Genomic DNA, 9,503 nt, shown 5'->3' on the forward strand with positions numbered 1-9,503 from the left:
TATTACATCGTAAGTCACTTTCATCGCCTCATTCTTCTCTTCTCTTTTATCATCATCGCGCTTATCTTCAATGTCTTCTTTTCTCGCGGCATCAACTTTCTATCCTGGAGGACTTGCCATTCTTCTCCCCGACTGCAGTGTGACCACTACAGCCTTGCCTGTCAATTCATGCTTTTCTTTCTCTGTTCTTTGATAATTATTTCCTTAGGCTGTCACTACATTTATTATAGCCTTTATATTTATTTCTTTTTCTTTCCCGATCACTATTTCCCCTCTATCTATCATCCTTTGTATTATTAATTTTATTGTATAACAATTTTCTGTCGAGTGGCCCACCAAACGATGATATCGGCAAAAATCCTTTTCCTTGTTCTTGCTACGTCTTTAGGGCATTTGGATGGAGGCAGTTCTATCGTACCGGCTTTTAGCGGCTAGTTCATCATAGGAACCACATCTTCTTTATCAAACGCGGATCCGTCATGGGAGTTGAGCGACCTGAATTTCTTTGTATCAAATTTTGATTCGAATCTATTTTTGGGGCGGCTCGATTCTTCTTTTCACTCTGTCCTTTTCTCCCTTGCCTCTCTCTCTCTCTTGTACTTTAGCTCCTTTTCTCCTGCTCTACTGTATTCACGATCATTCTGTTAGGTCCCCTCCTTGCAGCCTCCTGATTGAATGCTGACATTTTCTGAGTCATCAATTCTAAAGCATGGGCTTTAGTTGCTAAATTGTGGAAAGTCTTGATATCTGCGCTGGTGAGTCAAACGCAATCCCTGTCTCCATGGAGTTCGGGCACATATTGACCTGTTCTTTTTCTTCCGACAACTATCTGCAGGAGGCCCCCAACATCTTCCATCTGTCTATGAATTTTTCTATAGGCTCTCCTTTTCTCTGCTGCACTGAAGCCAATTCTGTAATACTGACATCGCGATCGAACGAAAAGAAGTTTGACATGAAAGCATCCTGCATTTGTTCCTAAGTGTGCATCGATCCTGGAGCCAAATTGGAATACCAATGGAACGCTTTGTGCGTTAAGGATGAGCCGAACAATCGGAGGCAATATTAGGGTACTGTGGAGAAATTCCCCATACTTGTGATAAAGTGCATCAAATGCTCTTTTGGTGATCCATCTTCCTTTAATTTTTGAAAATCTGCTTTTAGAAATTTACAGGGAAAGTAACGTCTTCTACCTCTCTCGGGTAGGGTGTCCGATATTTGAACCTACTGACGTTTTCACGTTCTCTCTCTGTTCTGACAGCTTCTTCCATGACTTGCTGCACATCTTCTTACATTATTGCCCTTGCCACAGGAGCAGACCTGAGTAATCCTGGTCCTGGGGGTTGCAAGCCTTTGGGCTGTGGTTCTTGTCCGTTTATATTTCCCATCAATGGAGGTGCTGTTATTTGAGCCACATTATGTGCGAGGGTTGTCAAAGCTTCCCGAAGATTTCTGCATTCTTCCATTAATATTCTTTATGCTTGTGCCATCTCAGTCATACGATCCTCTGCGGTCGACCGAGGTCCCTGACTTGTCTTGGCCATATGTACGGTTGCTTCTTTACTTCCGGATGAAGCTATAGTTGGGGTAGAATATGAATATAACAAGGTGATGGGACTTACAAAAAGAGGGGTTTCGTTAGACATCTCGTTGCTTCCGTAGTAATCGGGGGTTCGGAGTGATATTGAAGTTAGTGAGCCTATAAGTAGCATTTTGCTTTTCTGCTCTCTTATTAGTCGAGCTTCTATAGTAGATAGAGTCAAAAAATTGTATGTTATGAGGGGAGGAGCAGACTTCATTGGGTATAATGCGGGAGGAGCTAGTTCAAGATTTTTTTAGCTGCATTTCACGTTACTGGTCCCCTGATTCTTCATACAGGTGAGTTTATTCTGACTGTTGTTGCATTTCGAGCTCTTTTCTTTCTAGATATAACAACAGTCCAATCTTGATCGTCATTCTGTGCTGTAGGCGAAGCAGATATGACCCCAGCCATTGCCGAAGGTCTATCATCTTTTCTTACAGGAGATTGATATCTGCGATCCAACAACGTACTCGCTGCGTATTCCATTACGAATCCAGTCGTAGTGAAGTAAAAGTTCACTTTCTTCATTAAGCTTGCCATTGATTATGAATCATAGTCTTATCGTCTTCTTACCTTCAAGATAAAACATGAAGCTTCGATTAGTATTTGAATGATTTGACATTTTATCTGAGAGATAAAGGGGAGGATGATCCCATTGAGAGTCGCCATTTTAGCATAAAAAAGACGCCAAACTACAACGAAAGTCATGTGACCTCCTCAATGTTAATATTAAATAAGATAATATCTCGCTAGCAGAGTCGTCATTTTGTTTCGAAGAAGAAACTAATGCATTTCACTTTGGGAGATTATCTTATTCAAACATAATAGAGAGAGTGTGTCAAGAACAATCATCATATTATTAATATCGAGTTCATTTACTTCCTCTGATATCCCTTGATTCCAAGATAGATTATTTAGAATACGACAAATTGATAGAATTTAAATAATTGATCGGAATATCAAATCCGGCAGCATTTCATCTTGTATTTTGGTTCTCTTTAAGAGGAATATTGTATGGATTCAATTGTCTGATCTCCCTTTTTGATGCTTGTGCAAAAGGGAAATTGGATCTTTGAACAATTGGACAACATCTCGGCCCCTTTATCATTACTGTTTATATGACAGTTTGGTTGCACGGACCCGTGTAAACCCTATCTTCCTTCCACTCCTACCTTCAGTCTTCTCTCGTGCTCTACTCTTCTTCCAAAATCTTCAAATTACCCCCAAATGAGAGGGAGAGGGGGTATATATAGGCCTTCACACATGTGAACCCTCGATCTATATGCCATGGGCCCCACTTTTCACAAGATTTCATAACTCATGAACAACCCTTTTGAAATCTATGGTGCGAATCCGTGCAACAAATATCATCGTTTGTGTGGTCCCGCACAACCGATATGGTTTGCGCGGTCCCGCGCAACCACTACAACTCTGCACTATCTCTTTTTCTCTCTTTTTGTGTTTCCTTGTCTTTTGATCTTTTATATCTTCATTCCTCTCTCTTTTACTCATTCTTCATTTTTTTATGCCTCAACACAGCCTATGTTACCCAAACACTATGAATTGTAATATGAACAGTACCAATCACTGTAGCAGGAAAATTTAAGTGCAAAATAAAAAAGTAGCATCAGAGTAACCAGTTGCTAGCAAAAAATAATTTGGAATGTCCAGTCATTGCAGGGGAAAATAATTTTGCAGTTGAAAAAATACAACACCATCTATGGAACTTCATGTCCTACTTGAAACAACACCGTATAACTCTTTGCCATGGCCACGATCCCGCCATGTACAAACCTAACCTAGTCATGCGGCACGAGATTGAAATCGACACTCCATATTTTTTGAGAATCTTCACCAAAACTGCTTGAGATTTTGTTAGATCTAAGATATCAGATTTAATTCTAAAGAAAATAAACTAAAAATCAAGTTTTGCTTAAATCTTACAAAGTGGAAATAAGAACAGGTTCGGAATCACTTCCAAATCATTTCCTTCAAACATCCAAAGAAGCAACAGATCTGGACCCCTTTTCCCCCAAAAGGAAAAGTTGGTGGGGCCATGTAGGTCGTCCAATTCAAACTTGAAGGAACTTTGGATTTTATTTTATTATTTTAATTAATTTTTATTTATTTATTTGTGAAAGGTGATATTACTGTATTGTGTTTGAACAGTAATTATGAGTGAGTAGAAAATGCTGCTAAAACTATAGCATTGTTTTCTTCGAGAGAATTATTGAGACCGTATGTGTAGAGGGTGCAGACAACAAAAGTAACTTGGTAATTTCAGAGTGATCAACAAATTTCCATTAATTAACTGTAATAAGAACTCACAACTTACAAACTTGAGGTAAGTTGACACGAACATTTGAAATAAACTCTACTCAATTTACAGGAACCATGTCACTTATGTCTAAAGGTTTGGCATTAGAGATTTCAGGAACTTCATTAAGAACGTGTTGCTATATTCACCTGCGAAGTATACTATAAAGTCCGGGCCTTACTTTCATCCAGTCAGCAAGACTGCTTTGGCCAGATGAAGTAGGGTGAAGAGTTGTTCTCTCTGTATGGATATATACAGCAAAACAGATAAGGAATTAGTAACACTCCAAGTACTCAACAAAAAAGGAAAGTGATGCCTCCCTCTTCATCTCATCTAGTTGACGCAGGATACTATTGCAATAAGTAGCAATAGCTTCTCGCAAGTTCTGTTAAAATTCACAATAAAATAGTTTTGAAAAGCTGAAATTCTAAGCCTCATGAAATGAAAGTTCCTTAGAGCTTTGTATGAAGGATAAATACAGCTAGAAATTAACAATAGACAAAACTGCTACAAGTTATCCATGATTCCAAATAAATTTCCAGAGATATGATGACTTAGAGAAAGATAAACCTGCATTGAAGCACACTTATCAACGACTTTATCCACTTGTCTTTTACCCTCTACTCCACCTTGCGATCGTATCACTGGTGTGTAAGAATTTGAATCACCTGGGTGCATTTGGATGGACTATCAAATGCAAATGCAATTATTCATCTAATGAGGAATTGTGATTTCCTTAGCATTCAGGGTATGGCTACAAATTGCAATTTCATTAGTTTCAAGTTGGACTTGAAATGAATGTAACTGGAATCTGAGGGTTAATCCCTCAATACAAATGCTAGGAAGCATTCTTCAATACCATCCTGCAAAAAAAAAAAAAAAAAAAAAAAAAGAAAAAAGAAGAAGAAGAAGAAGAAGAAGGTTCATGAAAATCCAGAATTTAAATATGTAGATGTAGTAAAAATTGAAGTTAACAACACAGAATAAAGTGGCAGAGAAAATCTTCGGAGCTAAAAATTATCAAATTGTAAGGATTATAGCCAGGTTGAAACCCCAGCATATAGAAAAGGAGAGATCCATTATTGCTCGAAAGGCCTGGAAAAAGAAAAAGAAAAAGAAAAATGAATAAAAAAGACCACATGATATGGCAATAGGTGATGTCAACTATAAGCAAAGCCAATTTTGCATTTTTGAGGACTTAAAGACTTCCATAATCAACTTGCTGGCAAGAGTTTCCAAACAAAATGCATGCACATCTATTCAGCTGAAGTGCAAACAGAGTTAGACCAAAATTATTCTAAGAATTAGACAAGTAAAAGGAAATTTTTGAATAATTTGGCTGTCCAGCAATCCAAATTGAATGCTAGCAATAAAATATAAGCTAGAAGTCCTGTTAGTTGCCAGCTCGAACAAAAGATGCTACAGAGGCTGTTGAAAAGCATACGATCTCATTCAAATGGGCAACACATTAATCCACATGGACCTACCTTAAAATGTACCAATCTGAAACGGTTGCCTAAGTCAACAAATGGGAGCAATTCAAGATCAACCTATCACTTAGAAATCAAGTGGCACTTTATATGCTTTATAAACTCTTGAAGCTACCAGTAGTACTATCAAAGAGAGCCAAAGTAATATTATACAAAGTCTTATGAGTGTATCAGCTACACAAGAAATAACAATCTTGCCATGCACTATGTGAAAGCAGACAGCCTGTGAGACAGCAAGAATCCTGCTACTTGATACTGTTGCAAAAAAACAGAGATGTGACAGAAGTGAGTGATAAATGATTTATCCAACTTCGCAACCACCTAAATAGGATGAAAGTTAGACTTCTTGAAAATCAAGGAATAAAATTCCATTGTGTGTGTCAAATAGACTTCATAATGCAGGATTTGCTGTAAATAAGGATAGTTTCAGATTTTGATGAACTACAAGCATGAGAAGTGAGCTTGTAACTGTAGCTGTAGTAAAAGTGCCTAACCAAGAAAGCAAAGACTTCCTAAAGGCAAAAGTAAGAACCAATCAATTTTATTTCATTGAAGATTTCAGTGATCGTTTTCAGAAACTAATCCAAACAAATATCATACCACTTAAAATGCAACCATATCCACCTTATCTACTTGCTCCTAAATATATACTACAAAATTTAGATCCTGCTGTAATGAATAAATGGCATGCCTTCCATCATCACGAATAAATCCTTGATGCCAAATTGGGCTGACTTGATTATTGAATTCCTGTACAAAATAAATGAGAGTCAAGGTTTCTTGTGGGTATCATAACTTAGGATGGCAAAAAAGAAAAAAGAAAAAGTCACTCTATTTCCATTGACAGATTTATTTCATAGCAAAAAAAAAAAAAAAAAAACCAAGGTAAGAGTAACCGTCTCCTCATGGAAACCAAAGAAGCCTGATGATCCATGGAAAATTCAACAAGCTAATGAAAGCATCACATTTACCTATACACTCATAACCTTAGAAACATATTTTTTTATAATAAAATATCCTGACATCTCCCCAAAATGGGAACTTGTAGCTAGACAGTCTCATACTGGCCTTGGGCTTCTATTCATCTGCTTGCAGAGATCCATATTCCGATTCCACAAATCCTGCAGTCTCCTTGTAGCTTCCCACTTTTCTAACCGCCCAAGCACAAAGGCCATGATTAATATCTTCAAGGAAGAAAGAAAAGACCAACAAAGTAATGTTCATAGTGGCACCTACTAGATGGATGTGCCTCAAAGAGGATTCTCAATCCTCTTTGTACCAATATCCTTAGCATAGCTCTAAACATTTTTAAGAACATAATAAAAATAATCAACGGATATACCTATTTTGAAATAATAGGTTCATTCGAACCAACACGTGCATCTTATATGTGAACATAGGCCGAGTTCCAGTCACTAATGGCAAGCTTAGCTTTGACATATCCAGGCTTGTAAACCCATTCAATTGTGCCAGGAACAAATGGTAAACGCATCATGAACATCATATCATAGTTGACAACATCATATATCTTCACAGTACGGTCGTTTGAAACTGTACAACAAAGCAAGCCATCAACACTAACCTGCATTACTGAACCACATCATGGTTGACAGCTGCTCATGGAATAAGAAATAATTTTTGTGTTTTTGTGCTTTTGTGTGTGTGTGAGTGAGTGAGTGAGTGAGAGAGAGAGAGAGAGAGAGAGAGAGAGAGAGAGAGATCCAGCTATAAAAGAAGAAGATCATCTCCACCCATATTCCTATATCATAACCAAACCATTTACATCAGAGCAGATTGAAATTGATCTCATTTTAGCAAAGATAATGATAAGAGCTCCCAAACTCATACATAAAAATAGAAGAAGAGGAAAGGAAATCACCTTCAAAGGGTTGCATACTTGCAATGGTTGCAAGCTCATTAGTGCTGAAACCATCACAGCTTAGAAGGGAAAGCACACGGAAGTTCCCAAACCAGTCCTTGCAGACTAAAGACACAGAGCTCCTATCCTTACGCGATTTCACGAAAACAAGAACCAGTTCTAAAACTTCATCTGGAAAGGAAGAAATGCGATTCTCAAGGCTGCTGTCTACTTCCACTGACTACATTTTCAACTCAATACACTAGAGTTACCCAGTACGCAATCCATTGTAGGGAAATGGCAAATGTTCACTACAAGAAAACGGGCTTTAGCCGACCGATGGGGCTAGCCTTTGCCTGCGACCAGTTTTAATGGCCGCAGGCAAAGGGTCTTTATATATATTAAAAAAATGAAAGAAAAAAAGCTCTAAATCTATCTCAAACGGTGTCGACCTCTCTATCTCCCTCTCTGCCTCTCCCTCTCCCTCCCTTTTTGCCTCTCCCTCCCTCTCTGCCTCTCTCTCTCTCCCTTCTCTCCCTCTCCCTCCCTCTCTGCCTCTCCCTCTCCTTTCCCTCTCCCTCCCTCTCTTCGCCTCTCCCTCTCCCTCTACCTCTCCCTCTTCCTTTCCCTCTCCGCTCGCTCTCCCTCTCCACTCGCCCTCCCTCCCCCCCTCTCTCTGCCTCTGCCTCTCCACTCACTCTCCCTCAAGCTCTCCCTCCCTCTCCCTCTGGTTCCTAAGAAGGTTAGGGTTTTCATCATCTCTCTCGTTTTCATTAATGCGCGTAGATTTTTCAGTTAAAGGAAATGCAGGTGAAGTATGCTTGTGATGAGGAAATGAAAGTCATGCACCACTCTGATGTTTTCAGTGCTAATATACGACATACCCATTTCCATCTGAGCCATTCTTCATCTCTTTCTCATATGTTCCGAGAGTTAGGGTTTTTGGATTTCTAATTCCCTTTCTGTTTTGGTTGTGTAATTTTTTAGTACTTTTTTGGTTGTTATTTGTGTCCTTTTTCTTTTTATTTTATTAAATAAAAGATTGCCAAATAATGTAGCTGTTTTCTGTTGAAAATGGCTAACCATGATGCGAACCGTACAACAACTATGTTTGCTCTATGGGGATGAACACTGGTGTCTGATGGCTCTCTTTTTTTTTTTCTTTGATGGTTAGATCTCTTACATTTATTTGATGGGGTAGTCTTGATTGCTGCTGGTTTCTCCATTCATGATCTTCTTCAATGGACAGTTTCCTAAACTCTTGATAGTTTTTTTTTTTTTTTGATAGACTTGGTGGGTAAAGGTGATCCTAACCACTGGATTATGTCCTAAGAATGCCATAAATGGTACGGATTGAATGGAAAAGGTCTAGAGATCCAAATGGCTACATGTTCAATATTTCCTAGATCCGATGGGATTTTTTTATGTTGTTTCCCCAAATTCACAGCTTTAGGGCTTTCTTGCTAACCTTCGTAGAGCTTAAAATAGTATTTACGACTGAATCCCTTCTATAATGGTTTCATGCCATGATCTTATTATCTCTTTTAAGTTGCAATTAGTTATGAACATAGTATTTATTGACAAATAGGAAGAATAGAATCCAATACAAGCCATTGCTATGAATTCCACTCTTAATCAAGACAATTCAAATCCATACATGCAACCAGAGTAGGACACTGATGATTGCTACCTTGGTAGAGCTTAAAATAGTAGTATGGCTAAATTATTCTTTTGCTTGATTGAAATTTGAAAGGTTACATGTGGCAACATTCAATTTGTTGAAAGTTACCATTTGGGGTTTTAACCTCCAAACACCAATGCTCTCCAAATTAGAAATGTATTTTTCTTTGAACCAAGTTAGTACTATTCACTTGGTTATGGAATTCCATTCTTTTTTTTTTTTTTTTGAACCACATATTGGGAAGCTATTAATAATAAATGTAAGGCCATGAATGGCGCAACCGAAATCCATTGATTGAATTTGAACTGTTTCATTTTAGGGGCCACTGATGAGAAGAATGGGAGGATATGAAAATTTCAATTTTCCAAGATTTTTCTTCTAATAAATGGTATGGATATATATTGGCTAGCTCTACTAGGAGAATGTACTGTCTTCCCTGGCTGAAAAATGTTATGGCTCTGACTGCCAAGTGGCCTGATTGTTTTGATATGCAGCCCCCCTGATGAGTAATAGGCAGGCCTTATTTTTCAACTAGATGACATCACGGCGGGGCCCAACCTAATGTGTATGTTAAAAGT

The 9,503-nt window shown here is 38.2% G+C and overlaps 1 non-coding gene across 1 annotated transcript; it reads left to right on the top strand.

The window, feature by feature from the left end:
* Positions 1 to 8,062: 8,062 nt before the first annotated feature.
* Positions 8,063 to 8,146, top strand: LOC131241892 (small nucleolar RNA Z221/R21b). Its single transcript, XR_009169457.1, has one exon. It is a non-coding gene; the product is annotated as a small nucleolar RNA Z221/R21b (small nucleolar RNA).
* Positions 8,147 to 9,503: the final 1,357 nt, after the last annotated feature.

Source organism: Magnolia sinica, chromosome 3, assembly GCF_029962835.1.
Source record: "Magnolia sinica isolate HGM2019 chromosome 3, MsV1, whole genome shotgun sequence".
Classification (NCBI taxonomy): Eukaryota; Viridiplantae; Streptophyta; class Magnoliopsida; order Magnoliales; family Magnoliaceae; genus Magnolia; species Magnolia sinica.